Raw genomic sequence first — 24,045 nt, forward strand, 5'->3', positions numbered from 1 at the left:
CTTCCAAGTTCTTTGAATGTGCAAAATTGCTTTCTCCTGAATCTTCTCTTTATATACATGTGCATATAGATGAGGATAAGATATTTCAGACCTCCTCTCCTAAAAAACATAGTGGGAAGATTTTGGCAAATAGTAATATCAGTTTAGATCAAAACCAATTCTCAATCATCATTATATAGTAGCCCAGCTGCAAAACTCTATGTGGTGTGGGAACAGACATATGTATCGGGCTGCTGGAGAAGGTAAGCAAACTTATTCAAGCCAGGGTAGAATTGTTGGGAGTTGAATTTGTTCTCCTCGGTTCTTGTCTCCACCACAACAAAGAACTGAAGGGCAGAGACAAAGCAGTGAAGCAGAGCTAAGGTTTTATTTGCATTCACTGCAACGGAGGAGCAGGTCAGAGTCAAGGTACACAAAGGCAGGTTTCCTTGAATAAAGCAGAGAGGAAGGACAAATGCAGGGAGGAAAGGAAAGTTGTTTGATCTCTTCTTCGGCATAGGGCACATCCCCTGTTAACTCCTAAAGCCAGTGTCCCCTGGCGTCCAGTGTCGGGTTGAATCTGCATGGCATGGGACCTAAGCCCCAACCACCCCAGGATGCGGGGGAGCTCCAGAGCACTGGATGGAGAGAGATTATGTTCTGAGAACTTCCCAAAGGCAAAGAAAGAATATTTTCAGGCAGGCTACTAAGAAGCATGATTGCATAGCTGCAGTCTCATCTGGGTCACCCAGGCGACAAGAAGTTGCAAGCCCCAGATCAGAGTTCTCAGCAGCCACTCCCTACTTACCAGGAGTAGAGCAGAGGGAGCGACACACCCAAAGAGAGGCAAGTGCAGGCAGCCTCAGAGAGGAGGTGCCCTTTAGGGTTTGGGGCTTGGGGTTTTGTAGGGCTTTTTGGGTAAGGGTCAGCATAAGGCATAATGCATACAGGTGATTTGTAATTCCTTTGAAGTTTTGTCTTAAGAATAGGGTTATTTAGGTGACTGTTGGCCTGAATCTGAGCATTCTTTGTCCACATAGGTTTATTTATACTTCAGAGATCTGTCTCCTGCCCTGGTTATAAAGTTACTTGATTAAGGGAAGAAGTTAAGTTAAAGAATAAGCTGGGCCTTTTAGCAGACTAAGCAGATTTTACAATGGCATGATCTAATTGATACAGTGAAGACATGGGCTGTGCTCGGATACTTTTCTTTATCTGGGGAATATCTGGACATTCTAAGTTGCCCCTGGCCTTTGGAACTTCAACTAACTCATTAACTTTGGGAGTCTTTTCTGGCTCCCCGGTTTTATCTGGTTAACTCTTTGAGTCCCTTTTAGTGGGCTTTACTGATCTTATTCTCCCTCCACCTGTCTATTTTTCGGCCTAACAGAACGTTACCAAATAAAGCTCTCCTGCCTGGTAGAGTAGACAACAAACCGCCCACGGACGTGTCTGCTCATTGGTCTCTTAGTCATGTGGGACACCCAGAGAAGGGAGCCCAGAGAGGAGGGCAGTAGTTCACTGTGGGGGCCGGGGCCTGCCACACTGTAGGCTACAAACAGGTACAGCTACTGGAGGGAAACAACAAATATGAACAGGCTTAACGGGGTGGGGGGGGGCAAACTCCCTTCTAGATGCTGTGCTAAATGGAGGGCTCTTGCAAAGCCTCTCTGTGGCACCCTTCCCTTTCCTTGAGATGCCAGTCCCAAGTGTTGAGCCATCTTGTCGACCATGTGGCAGAGCCTTGCCCCCACACAGCACCAGGCACAGCAGTTAGTGAAGGTGTTCTAAAAGCTGAAACTCTCTTGCCCAGGAAGATGGGGAGATGATGCAAAGAAGTGGGAAGCAAGGCCCAATGCAGAAGCTCCATGAGAACATCTAGGCTGCAACATGTCCTGTGCTCAGGAAGGGCTTTGTGCCCTGGCTATTGAAGCGATGTGTGTGTGTGGAGGATGCATATAGGATTTTACAGCTCTTACCATGATTAGGGTAAAATTAAATACAGTGGATGCTATGTTTTTCTCCTCTTCCTCCACTCTTTCCTTCTTATTTCAGAGTCGTGTGGCTCAGCAGAGGATGCAAGATCACCTTTCTGAACTCAGCTGCATGGAGTATGAACTTACTACTGAAAGGGTATCTCACCGCGACCCTCCTTATCCAGGACGACTCAGGAGACACGGGCCCATGCAAGAGACTTTATTATCTGAAAGAGAGAGTGGCTGCCCCAGAGGGGGATGCGGGGGGGGAGAGAGAGAGAGAGAGCAGGGGGACAGAGAGACAGAGACAAAGAGAGAGGGCAGCAGAGAGACAGACAGAGAGAGAGGGGGTAGCAGCGTGGTGCCTTTTATTGTGGCAGATCCTCTCGGCCTCTTGCTTTGCGGGAGGGCCGGGATGTTTAGAGATAAGGAGGGGTAAGCCCAGTCAAGCCCCAGGGAAGCCCAGGCATAATTCTCACCGGTTTATGTGCTTGGGACCATGGAGCAAATGGAGGATAAATTACTATATTCTTACAACTACCACACCTGGTTCCGTATCCATAAGAAATCCATATATATCCCCATTTTCCTTTTGCCTCCACTTTTCTTGAGTTTCTGGTTAAGCTCCCATTTTCCCTCATGCCTCTCACCCATCATTCTTGTGGCTTCCCATCTCATGGCTTCCTCGTCCTGGGCCCTGCTTTTCTCTAACTTCTTCCATGTGCGCTCTGCCTTTCCTCGTGCTGGTGGTGCGGATGATGACAGTGGTGACGACGGCATGTGTTGTTTAGACACTGTTTACTAAACATCTATTACATGCCACACACTGCTGTGAAGAACTTACGTACACTATTTACCTCATTTACTCATTACCTGATTTTTATTCCCTGTGCAGCTCATTGAGTTAGGTATTATCATCTCCATCTTTGAGATGAAGAAACTGATCATGAGTGAGAGGTTCGGTCACTTCCAGTTGTCACACCATCACTCACAAAGCTGTGTTTAATCTGTGTTTTTGTTTGACCTCAAAGCTCAGGCTCCTTTTATTTGGCGGTTTTGGCTGCAAGTGGTTCTTCACTGTCCTCTCTTTTAGTCCCTCTTACTTCTGAGTTGGCATCATTGCCTTTTCTTTGAAAGTATGCTACTTATTTCACCAGTACTTTTGTGTGGCCATTTCCAAATTTGCCTTTCTGTTTCAACTCACATTCAGAGTGCCCCACTACCTAGGGGTCTCAGAGAATATTTTCAAGTATTTTCCCCAGAGCTTCTTAGAAAGACAAAATATCTGATTAGTTTCTCAAGCCCTTCCCAATTAAGATCTTTGCTATAACTGAAAGCCCTCATATTTTTCCTGCTCCCTGTTATACAATTTTATGCCAATTTCAGTCTTCTCTATGCCAATGTACTAGGGAAATATAAATAGTATACATTTGAATTTTCTTAAACTGACCTTCCTTATGTCTTCCAAAGGCATCCACTTGACACCCTTGACTGATTCACTAGGAAAGGTTTCCAACTGTTGCAGTAGGAATATCAAGAGAAATAAGGAGTTAATATTCCTCTTCTAGCATCCAAAATAAGATTTTGCAATGATGGTTTTGTTAAGTAAGCATTTGGAGAAAGAAAATTATAAAATTACTTTATCCTTACTTTTAGCATATCAAGAACCAGGCCTGGCATACTTGTTCATAAAGATTTATTTAAGTAAAGTCCTGATTTGACAGAAAGAAGAAGAGAGAAATGCCTTCATCTAATGGCATTCTACTGTGGGCGAAGAAGGGAGATTCAGATGGTGGTGGAGGATGAAGCACCCAGAGGGATCTTACTGGCCTGAGTGTGCTGATGAAAGTCTAAGAGAAGCCAGACTGTGACCGCTTCCAGTAAGATTCAGAGAGACGGTGGAGCTCTACCAGCAGGTGTGAGCATAAGAGATTATACCTGTTATCTAGATAGTCAAACGCACAGAAGCAGGAAGTAGAATGGTGGTTGCCATAGCTTAAGGGCAGGAGACATGGGGAGCTGCTGTTCAATATAAAGTTTGTTATGCAAGATGAGTAAGTTCCTGAGGTCTGCTGTACAACATTACACAATGCCATATTGTATACTTAGAAATTAGCTAAAAGGGTAGATCTCATTTTGTCAAAAACACAATTTAAAGAGGTAATACCTCAGTTTACACAGAGTATTATGGGGTGCAGATGCGCCATGTGCTGAGTTAAAGGAGCACAAAGGTTCTTCTGGCATCATTGGTCTTTAGAGCCTGGGGTTGGAAAGAGGGGGCCTCTGAAAATGGGGAGCCTGATGACCCCAGACCATGTGGTCATTACCAGTGAAAGACTTTACCCAGAAAGGCCGACAGGACTCACCGCACCTCAGTATTCACCAGTCCCAGGAGCAGCAGACACCAGCCACTTGCAGCAGAGCTTGGCAAGATCTAGAGGACTCTGCATGGATTCTGGTCTTCCTGCTGTCTCCGAAGCCTTGAGGTTACATGGGCCGGAGATCACTCCCATATGAGGCCATCTAGAAAAGGATCAGGAGAAGAAAAGACAGTTAAGAGACTAAGCAATTCTAGTCATGAGAACTACTCAGGCTTATTATAGAAAAAAACACAGAATACATGCACAAAAGGAAGACAACAATATGCAGAGTCCCATACAATCAGTGCCAACAGCTGTTATTATCCTGCAGCAGATCCCCTTAAATGTGATCCCCTCATCTATGTCTATCTCCAGGCCCCATTCTCTCTCTGTCTCTCTCTTTTCTGTGGCTGCGCCATTTACTATTCATATGTCCTTGAGAACATTCATCATTTGTAAAATGAAGGTAATAGTAATATTCTATTCTATTCTACTTCATAGAACTGTTTTAGAATTATATATGAACGTGCATATAAATGCTAGCATGTAGTAAATATTCAACACATTTTAGCTATATGGTTTTCTAAAAAATGGGATGTAACTGACTTTTTTAAAGGTAAGCATCTTTTTATTTCAATAGGCCCTTTTTCTATAACATCACTCTAAATAGTTGAACAGTACTTAAATATTTGAATAGTACTTAACCATAATTGATTTCACCAGTCCTCTATTGGTGGGCATTTAAGATATTTCTGACTTCTCTCTGTTCCAAAGAGCTCTAATACAAACATTCTTAGAGATATTTGGAACAAATCATTAACTGTTTCTTTAGGTTAAATTTCCAGAAGTGCAAGTTCTTGGTTAAAGGACAGAGACATTTTAAGACTTTGAGTACATATTTTCATATTGCTTTCCAGAAGGCTGAACACAAAATTGAGGTGACTTCAACAAATTCAGCAAAACATATAGGACTAAGGATGAAGATAGCCTTCTTCGTCCTTGACAAGGTAACTGATTCAAGGCAAGATAAAGTTCTGCTGTGAATCAAAGTGGCTCCACCTAGAACAACAGGTCTGACATTCTCTCTGAATGGAATGAAATCTGAGAGAAGCAGGGAAGAAGGTTCCCAGTCAACCCCCCTGATCTTTGTGGCTGATCACCAAATGTCATCATTTCTTTACAGATGCAAAAGGAATCTGCCTTTTCTTTGTAAATCATTTTGTAAAGGCTCTTGTTCAAAAGGTACCTGCATTTTAATTGGCCAGCATTCTACATAATTATGTTACATTACTAACCAAAAATGACATTTAAAAAACAACCCTATTATCCTGAAATGCCTCTGATCTTGAGTTTAGCTCTCACCCCCGCATGGCTCATCAGGACTATGACTTCCTTAGGGATTACTCACGGGAGCAAGAACAGCCTGCTTCCTGCATGGAAAGACTGAAAGCCACTAATCTACAAAACTTAATTTAGAAACAACCTGCAAAAGATAGTTAGCAACTAATGAAGGTTAACTGAACCCTCCCTGGGGATGGTTCTCCTGGCTTAACTATAACTGTGCAGAGCCTTTCTTTCGCATCTGTTACACCTATGAGGCCAGAGAAGGGAGAGAAGACCAACATGAGACAAATAGAATCAGCTCTTCTGCCACATCCTGCTGCCCTTCTTAGGAAAGGCACTTCTATCTGAGAAACTGACACACACTTTCTCCAACAGACATTGACGGTCATTCTCTCCAGATTAGAGCCTTGTGGTATAGTAGCTACCAGACACAATTATTTTAGTTGTCTTATGACAAATCTTGATGCAGGAACCTATTGCTCTATAAAATAATGATGGTAATTTTTTCATTTGATACATTACAGGGAACTTCAATCCAGGATTACTCATTTCAGTTTCCTCATTGGACATCTGAGGAAAATGAGTCCCAGAGAGATAAAGTGCCATGCCCAAGGTCACACAGCTGGTGAAGGAGAATAAAATTTATAATTGAATTGAGGGTTTTTACACAAAAATATAGTTAAATGTAACTAAAGATAAAGTTTTTAAACGTCACCACTGTGACTTACCTACACATACCTGCTTAGAATCTACCTAAGAGTGAAAAAGCTGGATCAAGGACTCCATGGAATGCAGAAGTTCAGTTCTAGTAGACACTGCCAGCTTTCCAGATGGTTGTGCCAGCTTACACCTCCACTGTAGTTCTCTAAAACCTCCGCAACCCTTCACATTGTCTCTTATGTTCCAGCCACTCTGTAAACATATCAGTATCTCATTGTGGTTTTAATTTGCATTTCCTTGATTACTAATGTAATGAAGCATCTTTTCATAAGTTTATTAGCCATTTGTATATCCTCTTGCATGAAGTGCCAGATCAAATTTCTGCTCAATTAAAAAAAAAAGTGTTTTAAAGCTACACTACAGAATTGGAAGTCATTTAAACAACTTATGTCATCAGAGGTAATTTAGATTTCATTAGCTTATCCAGGACACACATGCCCAACCAAGATGGCATGGGAAGGTTAGAGAATGCTGTCAGCTGGGTCCCAAGCAGAACTGTTTGCTAAGCAGTTTGTCTTTGGTAGTCTTTACCCTCACCTACTGGGTTTCCTCCCCTCCAACTTCTCTGTGATCTCACGGCTTATGGACAACTCCTTCCCACCACCTCTGTCTCATTCTGTGTCCAGGGAGGGTGGGGCAGGCATCACACTTGAAAGTTCCACTCTGAGGTCTCCCTTTGTATTTTGTTCATATAAACAGTTTTATGAGTTTTTGCTGAGCAACAGTGGACCTAGAACTGAATTTGAGAATAAAACAAAAGAGAGTCTAATTGAATTAGGAGAGAGAAAAATCTAGATTGGAACAGGAATCCTCAGCCCTAGGAACTCCCTAGGAGAGGGAGTGTATAAGGAGCAGAAATGAAAGGAGAGAGGGAGATTCAAGACACAGCAGGATGGCATAGCCACTGAGAAATTACCAGTGGAGAGGGTCTGAATGATTTTTAATGTAATTAAAATTTAAATTTAAATTTTCTGGAAAAAAATGTACATGGTTCATAAATCAAAATAATATAGAAGTAGATAGTGAAATGTCTTAGTCTAACTTTTGTCCCTATCCACCCCATTCTATCCTCCCCCTGACTCAGGTAATTTCTTTTTTAGTTTCTAGGATATCTTTCTGGTGCTTATGCAAATACAAATCAAAATTAATTGAAATTTTTATTTTCTACCTTCCAAAAATATTTTAAAGTGATGTCTGATATTTAATGTTAGTTATCTGAGATATGACGCAAATCTTCAAAGTTCAGTAAAATCTGCTTCATACAACAGTCTTATAATGAAGTATACACATGTGTGTGGTTGTGCATGTGTCAAGGAACAGGGTGGAGTTCCACATCTGGGCTGACATCTTGTGGAACAGTAACACGTATGAAACAGAGGGAGAATGCATACACTGAAATAATCCAGCAGAAACAAAACAAAGCCAGAGGTGACCGCAAAACAGAAACACACCGGGAACTGACAGACATCCTGGGAAGGTGTAGGATAGTCCACAAAATGTGTAGCAGCGGTTGGAGCCAATTTATATAGCCTTTTAGGGACAGAGCAGCCTTAGCTTATATCTGAATTACACATTATTGCCTTCAATTATAAAATAATCGTAAATTAATTATTAACTGATATGCTGGACCTTAGTGATAAAGTGTCATCATTACCAAGCTGAGAAGCTTAGATATTTTCTAACGACAAATGAGGAGTCATTAAAGGTTTCTGAACATGGGAATGACATAATAAGAACTGTATTTCTAGTTTAATTTGGCAGCAGAAAAATTATCAGTGCTATTTCTGGGTTTGGGAATGAATACCCATTAAGAAAGTATATTAGTTATCTATTGTTACATAATAAATTATCCCAAAATTTAACCCCTTAAAACAAGCACTCATTACCTCAATTTCTGTAGGTCAGAAATCTGAGCGTAATTATTGCCAGGATTCACACTCTTTAGGGCCCCCTGGACTGGGAACCTCAGTTGCTTGACGGCCATTGGCCAGAGGCTCCCTAACTGCCTTACCACATGAGCTTCTCCATAGCGCCTCTCATTCCACGGCAGCTGGCTTCCAATGAGCCGGCAGGCAAGAGGGCAGGAAACGGCGGGCAAAGACAAAAACCACGGTCTTTTTGAAACGATCTCAGAAGTAATATCCCAGCACCGTTTCCTTATTCTATTCACTCAAATCGAGTTGCCAAGCCCAGCCCACACATTCAAAGGTGTACCTGCCAGCAGGCAGGGTTCGTGGGGGCCATTTTAGAGGTGATTTCAAACTAGTAATCTGGAAGTAGAGAGGCATTGCAGTAGGTGGCTCCCATCAGGCAGAGAGAGAGGAATTGTGAGGAAATGAAGGCAGGATTAGAATTGCCAGGACTTGCCAAACGGATTGGATGGGGAGGATGAATGAAGGAATGCATCAGCCTCACTGACTGGGATGATTGCTAGGGGAGTCACAGAGACAAAGCACTTGAGGAGATGCAGATTTGGGAGAAATGCCAACTAACAAGAAGAGGTTTTAGTAGACTCAGCATTGAGGAATCCAGAGAGAAAGAAATGAGAATTATTTCGGTTCCACTAACTTGCAGCAGCTGGTGCAGGAGCAAGACCATGTGAACTGGAGTGAGATAGACCTGAGTTCAAATGGTAACCATCACTTACAAGCTCTGCTCCTCTGGATAAACTCCTCTGAATCTCAGTTGTTCTGTCAATGTGGAAGCCAATTCCTACCTCTCCTGGTTGTTTTCAGAGCCCAGATAACCTCTTTACAATTCCCAGTACAGAGTAGGTGCTCCATGAGTAGTACTGAATAGGCTCTCCTACATATTTGCAAAAGCAGTACGAAAATGTCCCTTGCCAGCATCTCTTTACAACCATCCATAACCCCACTTGTATCATGTTTCTTTGTTACCTTGAACAAGTGCCATAAAGTTTACTTCTGCATATCTGTACAACTTGCAATGATTTTACATATGTACCTTTATGTGTAGGGGTCTGTATCACACAAATATTCCCCTAATGTGGGAACTAAGCATTTACACTTGGATGTCACTAGTTTACTATTCCTCATGTGCATAATTAGCATATTGCTTTCCTTCTCTTTTTCTCTCTCTCCCCCTGTCTTTCACGGGCTAACCCCATTTAAAGCTTTGGTTCCAACGTCACTTCTTCCTTCACCCCTGCTTGACACCTCAGTTCTTAGTCACATGTTCCTCCTGGAAACCCTCTCTGTCGCATACTTCCATCACAGAGCTCATCACATTGCAGTGACATCACCATTTTTCCTTACATGTAGTCCCTCCCGGATTCTAAGCTTTATGACGACAGGGAGTCATGAATTCCCATTATCTTTGATGCCCGGTGCATGGTAGTATTCAGTAAATATTTTCTAAATAAGTGAGTAATAAATGTTTTTCCAGGTGCTGAGTGCCCATCTTAACTGGAATACGCCTGCTCTGACATCGTAAGACGTCTGAGCCACACGCTTCCATCACTTTGCTGGGCCCTCTACACTTTCCTGTCTCTGGCCCAAGGGAACAATGGTTGGTCTCCTTGTCATGGTGTGGGTCTGCTTCCATGGCTCAGTCCTTCCCAGTCGGCTTCTGCCTCTTCCAGTTCACATCCTACAGGAAGCAGCCTCCAAGATGGCCCCAGTGAGACTCACCTCCTGGTGTTCATGCCTATATGTACACTGCACAGAGCTGACCTGTGTAACTAATAGGACAGAAATATGGAATGTGACGTTCAAGGCGAGGCCATAAAAGATATTGTAGCTCCTGCCTTATTCTTTCTTGGATTCCTAGTTCTGGGGGAATCCAGCTGCCCTGTCACGAGGACATCCAGGCAGCCCTCTGAAAGAACCGAGGCCTCCAAACAAGGGCCAGCTTTGACGTGTGACATGTGAACGAGCCATCTTGGGAGCAGATTTTTTAGCTCCCGCCCTGGCTGACACCTAATTGCAACTTCATAAGATATGCTGAGACAGAACCAACCAGCTAAGCTGCTCCTGACTTCCCAAATTATAGAAGCTGTAGAGATAATAAATATTTCTTGTTAAGTTGCTAGTTTGGAGACTTCTTACTCAGTAACATATAATTAATTAAATCCCTGTTTAACCTCCTTTCACTGGTGAGATCATTGAGACCACTAGCCAATGGTGAAAATAGTCTTAACAGGATGACAAAAATTGACACAGACATGAAAACCTGACCAAAAGTTAAACAATATATTAAAGCAAACATACACACACACACGCACACACACACACACACTCCAAGTGTCTTCCCTCACCTCTGTGGTTCCTAGCTAAAACCTATTGCTGACCCATTTAAGCATAATATAGATGACAAAACCAGGTAAAATTTTGCCTTAAAGGAAACAAAGTAAAACATAATATTCATGCTTGGTTTTTCAGATGAGGTCTAATTCTACACCTCAAGGAAATCCACTAGTCAACTTTAGAAAAAAGAGGGGTAGAAGGACCTAAAATAGATTCAATATAAAAGGGCATCCATATGAGACAGATGTTTTCCAACATAGGAAGATAAACATTGAAAGGAAATTAATGTCATACAGGATGTGTGTGGGTTAGAGTAGCCTGTTCATCCGATGTCAGTGTGAGTGCTTACGACCCTGACAACGTGGTCTTTGTGGATGTCTTGTTTATATTTGGATTATTAAAAAAAAGGATCCACATCAGGAAATAAACATATATTTTTTAAATCACACAGAAATTGCAGTTTAAAGATATAAATAGATACATGTAAAATCATAAACTTCCAGGAACTTGATATGAAAAGGTACCATATGTCCTCTCCTTAACTAGCCCTTGGTCTCAGTGCCTCAGAGTGTTCACGGATCCTCGCAGTATCCTCATCCAAATCAGCTTCTAACTGGTGTTCTCACCCGTCCTTCAGCCCTTTCCCAGTGCATTCTCCACAAGGCTCTGCATGTTCCTTTTAAAATATAAAACAGATCGTTTCTCCTTTGCCTAAGCTCTGCATGGCCTCTCACTGTCCTTGTCATAGAGCACAGACTCCTTACCGTGAGTCACCGGGCCTCACAGCGCCCGACTCAGCCTCTCCTCTACCTCCAGCGCCCGCCCCCCCGCCCCCATCTTTTCCAGCAGCCCCTCGAACCCTTCTCTTCCAGCGCCCCCCCCTCTCTTCCAGCAGCCCCCTGAGCCCTTCCTGGGCTCGGGCTTCAGCACCCGGAGCGCCTTCCGTGGCGCACTTGCTCTCTCTCTTCTCCCACCCCCTGACCCCCACCTCTTAGCAAGGCCTTCCCCAACCATCCCATCGGAAGCATTCTATACAAGTTATTACCTAGGTGCATCCTTGAAAGCATTTATCACTACCTGAAATTCTGTATTTTTCCTGTTTTTTGCCTCTTTATATCACTACGCTGTAAGTTTCAAATGGCCTTTTCGTCACTGCTCTCACACTCAGCACAGGGACTGCCATTGACAGTCCTCACCGTTCTGAGCAGTGAATGAGACGGAGTGGGGAAGGAGCTGCTGGAGGGGCAGGGACGTCCCCCAGCCGATGCCCTTTCACACACTCATCGTCCCTTCTCCTCTGTCCGTGCCCCCAACCCCTTCTCGCTCTCGATTTCTGTCTAGCCTCAAAAATGTAGTCACAGCATTACTCTTCGCTGCTCACAGAAAAGGCTAGACAGTTACAGTCTGCTCTCAGCTCCTGACTGAAAGGGGTCATGACTCAGCCGCTGGCCCAGACCTGCCTTTGTTTCCCCTTGAGTATGGAGAGCATGCATTTTCTATTTGGTAAAGATTTTTTAACATATTTAGCTCAATGGTGTTTTTCTGTTGAGGAATATTAACATGTGACAGAAATGTTGAGTGAGCGAGGGGAAGTGCCACGGAAAGTGGCAGCACTATCAATAGCAATTTGGGAAACTGAGACGTGCAGGAGTAAGACTCAGGGCCAACCCAAGAACTCGATGTCTGTGCCAGGAACGGCCAGAGCTCTCTGGGAGCATTGCCCTATAAACAGGACTTACTGAATTTTTTCCCCTTTTTATTTCACCAAACTGCAGGTTGACGTGACCCTAATAAATATAACATAAAGCAAACAACAATATTTTATTTGTTAAATTGTGTTATACTTATTTTGAAAAGTTTTCATTTGGTTACTATTTTCATGAAATTTATTAATACTTTTCTATGATGATGAAGAAGGAAATAATTTCATTTTTATTCATATTTTTCCCCTACACATGTATTACCTGGGACCATATTTTTTGTATAATAATGAGATATTAAAATAAAAATCAAGACCTTGAAAAATGTCTATTGTGTTAACTTTGAAATTTGCAAGACACAACAATAAATATTAAAAAAAGGCCTTGCATTTTTTAAAATGAAACTTTATCTCCCAAAGGGTTAAAAAAATATACCCTAGGTTTATTAAGCAGACTTCACTTATTTATAACAAAATTTGTTAGTGAATTATCAATAATCAGAATTTAGGGCACATAGACAATTGCATATCCACAATTTTGAAATTTAGAGTGATCTGAAAACTAAAAGACTTTTTGTTTGCTTTTGTGGCAAACTCGTTTGGCAAGAAAATCTAAGCTGAATCGAAGCAAGGCTGTTATCTTCATTTATTTCACTGAGTGTGAGCAGCCATACATTTTACTGCAGAAATATTAATGTATTTGCTTTAGGGGGGTTGTCTCAGCACCCACTGGAAGTGTTATAAAAAATAACTCATGTACTTTATTGTCTTTGAAATTTATGTGGAAAGTTTGAATTCAGTAACACATGTAATCCCCACTATTTCAAATGGAGGACTGAGGATCGGTATCATAGAATCATAAAGAAATGCTCAAGTTGGAAGGTACCCAAGAGATAATATATTCCAACCCCTCATTTTATGAATGAGGACTCTGAGTCCAGAGAAGTGCAGTGACCTGCCAAAGGTCTTACTACTCGGTTAGTAGCAGAGATAGAAATAGACTCCACTCCCAAGGTGCTCAAGTCCTGGGCTCCTTCTACTCACAGCCCTTTAATGAGCTCTTCCCCAGTGGCTGGGGTTTCTAAACAAACGGAATATACACAAGTGTGTCCTTTCCTCAAGACTTGCTGTTCCAGTGTGGAGGGCAATGCAAAACTGTGTACATACGTACTTTTGGAAGAAACAATGTCCCTCTTCCCTTTCCAAAGTGATCCCTATGAAATTGTGCAGATTCTACTAATCAGCAAAGGACAGCCACCATCACAGTCATCTCCAGTTTTGTCAGGCTCCATTCCAAACACTAAAAAGGCAAATTCCTTGACCTTCCACTCCAGTTTAACTGCATTGTTTGGTCAGTGTCTATTAAAAACATTCCAGAAAGCATATTAACTTTCAATCACCAGGAATTTACCGGGCTTCTCTTATGTGTCAGGATTACAAAATGACTAAACCAGTGATTTTCAACCCGGGGTGACTGTCCACCGGGGAATATTTGGCAGTGATTGTAAGCATATGCACTTGTCACAACTTGAAGCATGCTCCTTGCATTTAGTAGAGAGGCCAGGACTCCAGTAAACACCCTACAATGCCCAGACAACCCTTGGCTCCAAAGGTCAATGGTGCTAAGACTGAGAAGCTCCAGGACCAAATATATATGAGTGTTCTCTCCTTCAGAGATTATACACTCTCATTGCAAAATAGCAGCCTAACTAACATTTGTAATGTTATGAAGACAATGAAATCCTAAACTCAGTGGTCTAGAATTTTAGAGTCAGAAGGCCAGAGTTCAAGCCCCACCCCGACATTTATTTCCCCTGTGACCTTTGGAAAATCATTTAAGCATTTGGGGCTCAGTTTTCTTATCTCTAAAACAAGGCTATTTATAACTAACCTACATATTTTATTAGGCTTCTGTGAGTATCGAAAGAGAAAGTGTTTAGGAAAATACTCAGAGAACTGTAAAGCATTATATAAATATAAAGCAACAATACTGCTATTATTTACCGAATATTTTTATCAGACTAGCACTGAATTTGTTATACAAGTGTCTACCCTGATCTCAGTGAACAACACCATCATTTGCTCCAAGTCAGGAACCCTGCATCCTCCTTTATCCTTTCCTTTCTCACTCCCCAATCAATCGCTGAGTCCCAGGGAATGTACATTTTTTTCCTTTATAAGGGTGGTAAATTCATGAATAGAAATACAAAGTAATATTGCACCCAGGCACTCACTGATGAATCTAATGTTGAGTCACAGAATAATGTCATGACACTTCAATCATGCCATGCTGTCCTCTTCCTCTTCTTGCATCTTGACCTCCTACCCCTTGAAATTTCTTCAGTCTTTCTTTGGGGGACAATATCTTCCTGCAGACTCAGTAACAATTGTTTCCTGACACCTCCTTTACTTTTTTAATGTAAATAGACTCAAGGCCAGGTGGATAGTCATTTTCAGAGTGGAAATCAAGATGTAAGCAAAGACGTGTGGGGTCTTTATTTGAGGTCTAGTGGAGAGACTAAGATATTTGGAATCTTTGAGGACCTCTGTGGCATCTTTCTGGAAAGCATGAGCTAGTTGGCCAAACTGGAAATGCCTGCCATCTATGGAGAAGTTATCACAATTTATTACTTTGTGTGGAGTACTTTGCGTTATGTACACTCAGTATATGGATTCCAATTTATGTAAAAATATTTACTAGAGTTTAATTATTCAGTCTCTGAAAGATGTTTTCTCTGTTAAATTATTCTTAATAGTGTAATACTGATGCTGGGGTTCTTGTTCATGAAGCCGAAGAATGAGCTTCACAAACACTGAAGGTTGGAGAGCAAGGTACAGGCTTTTATTTAGAGATAAAGTGAGAGGACAGAGCTCCCCGGCTCATGCCAGGAGGGGACAAGAGAGTCTGTGGTTGGCTCATTGTCTAGGGGTTTTATGCGTGGTTGAGGATTTTCAGGAATGAGGGTAAAGGGTTAGGGGGACAGACTTGTTGAGTGGTCCCAGAATGCTCATTTTTGATGAGTAATAGAAGAAATTTTCTGCTCTGATTCTTTCTCAAGATAGCAGTTTCCCTCTGGGAGCATGTCAATTAAGACTGCCTACCCTGCCCCCAAGGTGGGCTGGGTTGTTGTCTGAAGTAAGTTAAGAATCTCACTTCTTAACTTCTTGGGCTGTTTATAGTTGGTCTTGCTTACTAAATTAGTCTTTTTCCTAGGTTGCAGATTACTTGGTTAGGATCAGAGAAGGAAATATAGCACACAGGTACGGTTAAAATAAGCTGGGCCTTTTAGGAGGCTAAGGTAAATTTTACAGTGAAATCACAGGTTATGCTGAGATACTTTTCTTTATCTGCAGAACAATCAAACATTCAAGGCCAAGTTGCTGCTGGCCTTTTGAGCTTTAACTAATCTCACTGATGATATCTATATTCCTAGTCTGGTATCTTTTCCCTAGAGAATTAGTGTGACTCTGACTTTGCATAATGCTTATCACAGAGTTTCAATAGGGACTTCTTTGCACATTGCTACATTGTTCTGATGGTAATTATCTTGCTCTGCTTTCTCTCCAGAGGCCCTCACCCTACTCTGCCTAATCCCACTGTCCCTGTCTCAATACTCTTTCAGTGCAACTAAAACATATTTTAATTTACAAGCAAATGTTTACTTAAAAGCACATCTACTCTGACATGTCAAGTGGTGTATATGGGGGGGAAAAGAAAGGACAAATGGGCAATCCTTGCAGTGATGAAAGAATTGTACAGGTACAATTAAAAAAGAGAGGGAAAATGCTTTCTTTTAAAAACTGATTGGAATAGGTCAGTTCATAGATGCAAATTCATTTTTTAAATCCATAGTCTCCTCATTACTTATAGCCTACAAATTTCAGACCATGGTTTAGTGTGGGTATAAATAAATGCGTGAAATTATTTATTTTTATTTTCTCTTCCTGAATGTTTTGAGCTCTATGGTAGTATAAAACCTTAGCATGCAGAAGTTCTTAAATGAAATATCCTTCACAAATTCCCAATGTCACTCAATAAATACAAACAGTTATAATACAATTAAATTTTATTCCTGACTGTGTATTAACAAAAAACTTCAGCTTTTCACCCCTACTGTGATACTCAGAGACTTGTATTTTTCCCATGACACATACATTTCCCCTACTACACAGGATCACGTACATTCTGATTTGACCCTCTCATAAAGCAAGAGAGAGCCATCTTACCTGGCTGTAGCAGTTGGCTCAGCCATCATGCCCACTATCATTCAAAGCCAGACTAGAAACTTCCTTCTAACCATAAACATTAAGTTGCCTTTCTCTCCCAGGCCCTGCCTCTCTGGCTCTAGCTTTCTGCATGTGTGAACACCAAACAGTTTCCTGGTTGTGTGGATGACTGAGGAACAGGGAGATGGAAACCAGCAAGGCAGATCTCATTTTACCAATTATAAGGAAATCTGGGTTTCCTTGTAGACTCTAAACTCTAAATGATATAAATGAGATTATTTTTTATTCTGAAACCATTTCCTATGGGCCTCATATTTCACTTTCTAGTTTCCCTTCTGATGTTCATGCATATGGATTTGCACTGATACCATTGGTGTCCAAAAGATGTTCGCTGAGTTTATATGGAGGTTTGCTCTGTAAAATCACATACCAATATGAAACTTGCCCCTTTAACAGTTAAAATAGACTTTCCAGGAAAAACCTCTTTCCAGAAAAAGCCCATCCTCTATTATTTCTTTCATTGAGCTCCATCTAATGGCAATTCCATGCTTTTCAACAGGGAGGAAATTCATGTTCTCCAGGTAAAGAGTAAACTCCCCGAAAGGTGTCAAGGGAGCTGAGTTTGGACTTTTCTCAGGAACAGTAGGAATCCTTGGAGTTTATCAATTGCTGCATCAGACTTTTCCTGATTGGACTGATTTCACTTCCAGGCACAGAGAAAGTCAACAAAAGAGAAAGCATGTGCTCTTACTGAATCATATCACGAAGCAACATACTACCAGTGCACAGCTCCAGGCGACCTTGGGCAGGGGCTAGAGCCATCCAGCTTTTCTAAATGCCAAGTCAGGTAAGAAAATTGCAGACTTGAGACTGAAGACCACAGGAGGCCTCTCTGCAGCCCTTTACTGCATTACACTGTAACACTGAGGCACAGTAGAAACTGCACGCTGTGGGGGGGCATGCATTTCAAGATGGAAATAGCATTAACAAAACTTCGATGCCTCATCAGCACTGTGCTGCTCATAGGAGTGGAGAGCCCCACAGGCACTGCCCCGAGGGCATCTTGCAGCCCCAGCTGGACGCAGGCTCTGCTGAGTCACTGGCCTTGGCAAGGTGAGTTGGCTGGGACCTAGTGGGCAGGTGACAGAGGGGGAAAAATATTGCTCTGTACTAAGCAGCAAGTCCCTTTCCTAAGACTCACTTTTTATTTTAGTCCAATCCCTTCTTTTCTATGTTTCTTATATTTGAGCTATTCAGATAGTCTTGTAAGTATATTTATTTAGAAATATATTGAGTAATTACAAATATATCAGTATCTAAGGAAAAGGAGGCTCTTTTCTCTCCTACTTTCCTTTTTCTCCAAACACACACACACACACACACACACACACACACACACACACACACACACACACACACACACCTTTCTGGGGGAATATTTGTGGCTATGGCTTGGAAAACTTAAAAAATCCAAAATCAGAAAGAGATTATAAAGAACAAATGGGGAGGACTCCATCCTAGCCACCCCAGTCCCCTGTGGGTGAGTAAAGGCATCAGATGTGGGCAGAGCCACCCTTGCCTCCTCAGCATGGCCTCAGGCTGCCGTTCGAGGTGGGCCTCTCCAGGAAACTGCCAGCTCCCACCTTGTGTCTTTACACCAACTCGCTTAATTGGAAAGATTTTCTATCCCATGAGTGAGCCACTAAATATTTCCGTTGAAAGGCTGTGAAAGGTGGGAACGATATGTCCGGAAGCAGCTGTTTGAGTTCCAGAACACCCATCAGGTCAGCTGGAGGTCCCTTTATTATCTCTTTGTTACTGAGATGAGGTTGCTCCCTATAGAAGATCCTGGCTCTGCAAAGACAATGCCATTAAAGTGTCCTGCTATATTTACCCGTGACCAGTGGGAGTGACTTTGCTTTTACAGTCAAAGGTGAAAGATGATTTCAAAAGATGATCTAAGCACTGAGGTGACTTCAAAAGAGAGGCAGGAAATGCAATAATACATCTCCATTTCAATCCATTTAGCATCATCCCCTCTCCCCAAACTAAATACTCCTCTGCGGTTGTTTTGGCCTTTGGCCATAATTTGTTTGCTAATAAGGAAATTCTTGTCCTGGACTGCCTTCTCTTCAAGGGCAGAAAGTGGCAGTGTCTGCAAGGAGTTTTGGATCTAGGGAATAGAAAATGCCTTCTGTGACCTCCTCCAGGGATCATGTTGCCCCCCACCTGGCAGGGCCGGATTGTTGCCCAGGAGGAGTTTCATAGCACTGTGGAAATTGATCCTTCACTTGTGACTTCAGATCTTTACCCTTTCAGAAAAAACAGACTCCAAATGGATTCATTAGCGTGTAGGCTGCCCTGCAACAAACACCCACCCTGTATCTTAACCCTAATGGTAATAATATGGGCCCATAATCCTCTTCCTTCTCTAAAACAGGGGAAGGTGTATTTCCTCAATTCTTCTCATTCATCCACCCACTCATATTTCAGATTGGTCTAGAAATAAAAGGCTCAGGAGAGGAGACACGAACATTGAGGTCCTGCTGTTCTTCTGGCAGATAACCACCACACTTCTCCAGTGCTTGGCCTGGCCGTGCTGTGGTGTTAGAATCTCATTCGCTTGCAAGCAACAGAGAATTGTCCCCAAAATGGCTTAAATTCATAAGGGTGATCTCCCAGAAACTGTTGGTTTATTTTTTACTGGATGCAATGGTAGCACTTTGCCACCCCTAATTCTGAGAGAGTCTAGGAAGCTGAGATTTTTAGCTGGGCACATTGTTACCTTGAACAAAATTAATAAGGAAGTGTGGGGGAAAGTGGAGGAAGGTGGATGTTGGATTTTGGACAGGAAAACACATAATGATTGCTACATTCCCAGCATCTAATACTGCCCAGCACACAGTAAGTTATACATAGTTGTTGTTGAGCGAGGGGCCTTAAAATGTCAAGACAAGGTATGATCAAATCCTAGAATAATAAGTCCTTTTCAGGTGTCATTAATATACGTGACTGAGCAAGCACCCTTGAGAAAGTTTCATGGTTACTGAGATAAGCATATAAGGCAAAGATTGATTTGATTCTTGTTGATTCTTGCCCTTCTTGATAAAATATAGAAAGAGAAGGAAAGAGAACTCAGAAAGCCCTTGATATGCTCTAGCCATCCTTATAATAATTGTTGTTCTTAGAGCTGCAAGAGTCTTGACATTAGCTCTTCCCTCAGGAATTTTTATCAATTCCCTGATAAGCATCATATAATAGATCTGAGACTGTTTCTGTAACTTTATAGAAAATCATCCCCAAAATGGAATGTCATGTATAAACATTGTCTTGGGCTGGTCTTTATTTCTGACACCTTGATCATGGATGAGTTTTCATGAAACAGAGGTGTCTAATGGTGTCTTTGACTTCAGTAGGACCTTGCCAATTCAATTCCACAAGGATTAATGAAGCATCAGCTGTTCCAGGGATTGTGCTGGGCCCTGAGAATACAGAGAAGAGTCATGTTCTGTTCCTCCCTTGTAAAGAAGGTCACAATCCAGTGTTGAGAGTTATTTTTTACATACATGAGTACTCTCACAGATGGGCAAACATGGTACTCTAGGTTACTTGGAAAGGATGGGACCAAATCCATCTGGAGAAGCTTCTCAAAGGTTGTTAGAAGGATCTGAGTTGGACCTTGGTGTCAAGCAGTAGGACTTTGCCAAGCAGAGAGATGTGGTTGAAAATTCTATCCTTTTGCATTAAGCCTGTTTAAGTTATAGTCACGAGGCACTGCACTGCTGCAGTCCCTGGAATTGGGAAAAAAATTGGTGGGAATCTTGTAGACTGATCAAACTTTGCCAAGACTAAAGAAAGAAACTCTCTTTTCTCTTTGGTAGGAAGAGAAACTCTCTTTTATCTTTCATACTTTTCATTTGGTAGGAAGGGGAGTTGAGAATTCAGTCACAAGCCTCCCATAACTTTGTAATTGTTGGGTTGGGAGCTGCCATTTTGCTCCTTGGAGAACAAAGCATCCCTCAAACTAAGGATTCTCAGATTATAGCACTATCCAAGTGATTTCAAAATATTTGAAAAGATATTTAAAAATTAAATAGATGATGTAGCTATTTTCTGTAGTAAGGCAAAATACCCAGATATTTATAGGATTTAAATATGAAAAGTTGGTAGAAAGGTAAAAAGCATTGTGACAAAAACTATAAGATTGAAATTCAGTCCCTGCTAGGGAGGAACAGCTGCTTCTCTGACAGACTGAGAAGCAACTCATGGCCCTTCCAACTGCCACTCCCACACCTTTCCCCCACCAACAGGGGAGCAGAAGAGAACCGAGCTCAAAAGTCACTTAGAGGTTGATCTTACAGGAGACCCAAATATTCAAAACTGCAGTCAGTCAAAGCCTGTGGTCTGATTGTAGATGACTGACTAACTGGGCTTAATTTAACACCTTGACCTTGATGAGGCCCTTTGGCTCTCTGTGTACACTAGTCAGTATCTAGTATACCTAGATACTCCATGTTGCTGGTCTTAAACCTCCAGTAGCTTGGATGTCTGAAGCTTTTGGTTTTTGAAAGCTCTTGTGTGTTCCATCTGAGAGGCATTGGAAATGCCCATGTCTTCTGGAGGGGGTGGGCTTACTCTGTTTGACACTGTGTTTGCTGCAGTGTTCCTTAGTTTTAGTTGTGGTTGCAGCCTAGCATGGCAAGGTTGCCAGTTTTATTTTATTATTTACTTATTTTTCTTTTGCACTGCTCCAGTCTTTCCAGAGGAGATCTCCACCCACACCAGGCTGATAGTTGGTTTTTCAGTGAGAGTAGATCACACTCTCCTCTGGGAATGTAGGAAGTAGAGCAACCTTAGGCTCTCTCAAAACCAGTCAGGCATTTGCAGGTAACCAACGCCTGTTGCCAGACAATTAAGAGAAAAGGGCCTCACAGTATAATGAGCTGAAGTTGCAGCTTTGACCTTTTAACTAGAATCACTGTAGCATCCCGTCCTTCCTTAACAGGGTGCTTTCCTAAAAGCTAACCTATCACAGACATGACAGATTCAGGGCACAGCTTCCCTGGCCTCTCCAGCAGGTCCCCAGCTATAGGACCCCACTGTGTGCCCATTAATGTACTGGAGCTCAACGGCACCTGAAGACTCACAAATGTGCCCACAGTCAGAGTGCAGTCCCTGGAACTGAGAGTGGCAGACCGGGAAGAGGGAATCCTTGACAACAGCCATTTCTTCTAAGAGGCATCTTCCTACTTGTCTGGCACGAGAGCATTCTGTTTTGTTATGGAGTCATAACAGTTCTCTGAAACACCTTACTTGTTGACATTAGGAATCAGTGTTTATGAAAAAACAGAAATCTTAAAATAGATTATTTCAAGATTTTATAGCTCTAAATTAACATGATTTTGGTCAACATAGAAACATACTAATTCTGAGACATTCTTGCTCCAGAGATCTTTTGAATAGAAACATTCAAAATGGTACTTTCTTGTTTATGTATGAGAATCAGATATAGATCAAATCAAACAATAATCAGCCATTTAGAAGACTGTAGTATGATGCTACTCTACCTCAGGTTTTTCATTTAGATTAGGATGCTACCATCTTCAGGAGGTATATTGGACTGCGAGGGCCACCGTGACCAAGTACCAAGGACTAGGTGGCTTAAACAGTGGGAGTTCCCTCCCCCCCCATGCTGGCAGCTCTAAGTATGGAACCAGAGTGTCAGCAAGACTGGTTTCCACTGACACCTCTCCGTGACTTGCAGATTGCCGACTTCTCAGTGTGTCTTTACGTCATTTTCGCTCTGTACTTGCGTGTGTCCTAACCTCTTCTTACAGGGACACCAGTCACATTGGATAAGACCCCACCCTTGTGACATCATTTTAATTTAATTGCCTCTTTAAAGGCCCTGTCTTCAAATACAGTTTCATTCTGAGGGGACTAGGACTTCAACATATGCATGGGGCAGCGGGGAAGACAACTCAGCCCGTAACAGGAAGTGTCAGCAAGAAAGATGTATTTGCAAAGCACAGAAATTTATTGAAACATATTACATGCCAGGTCATGGGATAAATTTTATTCTATTTTTTTTCATGTATTTCTTACAACACTCCTAAAAAGTTAGAATCTCTATTTTTCAAATGAGAAAATTCAGACTCAAAAATTGAGTAGTTTCCCCAAAGCTACAGAAAACAAATTGTTGAAACCAAGTCTGTACTCTGTCCCCAGGAAGTGCTCACGCCACCGTCATGTTCTTGTGCTGTTATCCAAGGTCACAGAGCAGGCTGATAGCGGATCAGGCCTCTTCATTCCCAGTGAAGCTTTCTGTTGCCCTGATATGTAAATAATATTCAATAAATGTAGTTTCACTGCTCTGCTTATTAAAAACAAGGATGTTGTTTTGTCTTGTGTTAGTTGGGCTATTTTGTTTTTCAGGGGATGGAAAATACTGAACAGCATGAGATTTTAAAAACCATCACTGCTTTGCTTGTTAATTAACCAGGCTACAGAAAAGACACATACAGGTGTGGATTACTGACCATCCCAGTTTGCCTGGAACTAGGGACTTTCCTAGGCTATGAGGGTTTTTGTGTTAAACCTGAAACAATCTCATTTTTAGAAATAGAAACCATTTTAGAAGCAGAAAATATAGGAAATAGTCTTAATAACCACAGAGTCCGGTCCTATGGAGAACCGGGTTATCACTTCAGATACAATAGCTAGAGGCTCCAGAGATTGAGCATGCAATGGACAATGGCCAGACCATTTATAAATAGTAGATCTTTGACCCACAACCTGCAGCCACCTGCCCAGGAACCAACCGCTTGTCTGTAGCAAGCAATCCAGGAAGCCCATCTGCTCTAAGTGTCACACGTGAGAAACCAGATTGCTGTGTCTGGTGCCAACCTGGGAGGCTCAACAGTAACTTCTATAACAGCCCCAAATGCCCAGAGTTTGATGAATAATGGACAACATCCCTCTTTTTATCCAGTCAGAGATAGCCAAACATACACCTCAACCAATCACAGGATGTCCTACTTCTAGCTAGCCCACCTGCAGTTTCCCCTTGCCAGCAGCCTCCCATCAGGGTGCCTGAAGCCTTCCCTTTCGTCCACTGTGAAGCTTTCCCACTCCTCTGCCTGCTTTGAGTCTTTGTCAAAATGTAGATAATAGTGGCAGAGCCCCCTTGCTATAGCAAGCTCAGAATAAACAGCCTTTGTTCGCTCTATTTGATTTTCTCCACACACCGTCAACAGGACCCCTCAATCATGCTCTGCTCTAGCAGTCCACTATTTTGAAAACTCAGCACTGTGCCTCCACTGCTTTACCTCCCTGCTGCCACTGAAAACAGCCTCTGTCACTCTTCAGGTCTGTTAACGTCTGCATCCTGTAGTTCTCTTCTTTTCCACCAGCTGCATCTCTCTTTGAGTTAAATTCCCTGAGAGACAACATCTGACTGTAATATGCACTGAGTA

The 24,045-nt window shown here is 42.1% G+C and overlaps 2 long non-coding RNA genes across 2 annotated transcripts; both read left to right on the plus strand.

Annotated features, from left to right (window-relative positions):
* The first annotated feature begins 2,032 nt into the window (after positions 1 to 2,032).
* LOC108410053 (uncharacterized) lies at positions 2,033 to 6,697 on the plus strand. Its single transcript, XR_001856391.3, has 3 exons — positions 2,033 to 2,112; positions 5,233 to 5,322; positions 6,184 to 6,697. It is a non-coding gene; the product is annotated as an uncharacterized lncRNA (long non-coding RNA).
* A 10,600-nt stretch (positions 6,698 to 17,297) lies between these two features.
* LOC118972714 (uncharacterized) lies at positions 17,298 to 22,904 on the plus strand. Its single transcript, XR_005061790.2, has 3 exons — positions 17,298 to 17,417; positions 17,580 to 17,683; positions 22,799 to 22,904. It is a non-coding gene; the product is annotated as an uncharacterized lncRNA (long non-coding RNA).
* The last annotated feature ends 1,141 nt before the right edge of the window (positions 22,905 to 24,045 follow it).

Source organism: Manis javanica, chromosome 5, assembly GCF_040802235.1.
Source record: "Manis javanica isolate MJ-LG chromosome 5, MJ_LKY, whole genome shotgun sequence".
NCBI classification, from domain to species: Eukaryota; Metazoa; Chordata; class Mammalia; order Pholidota; family Manidae; genus Manis; species Manis javanica.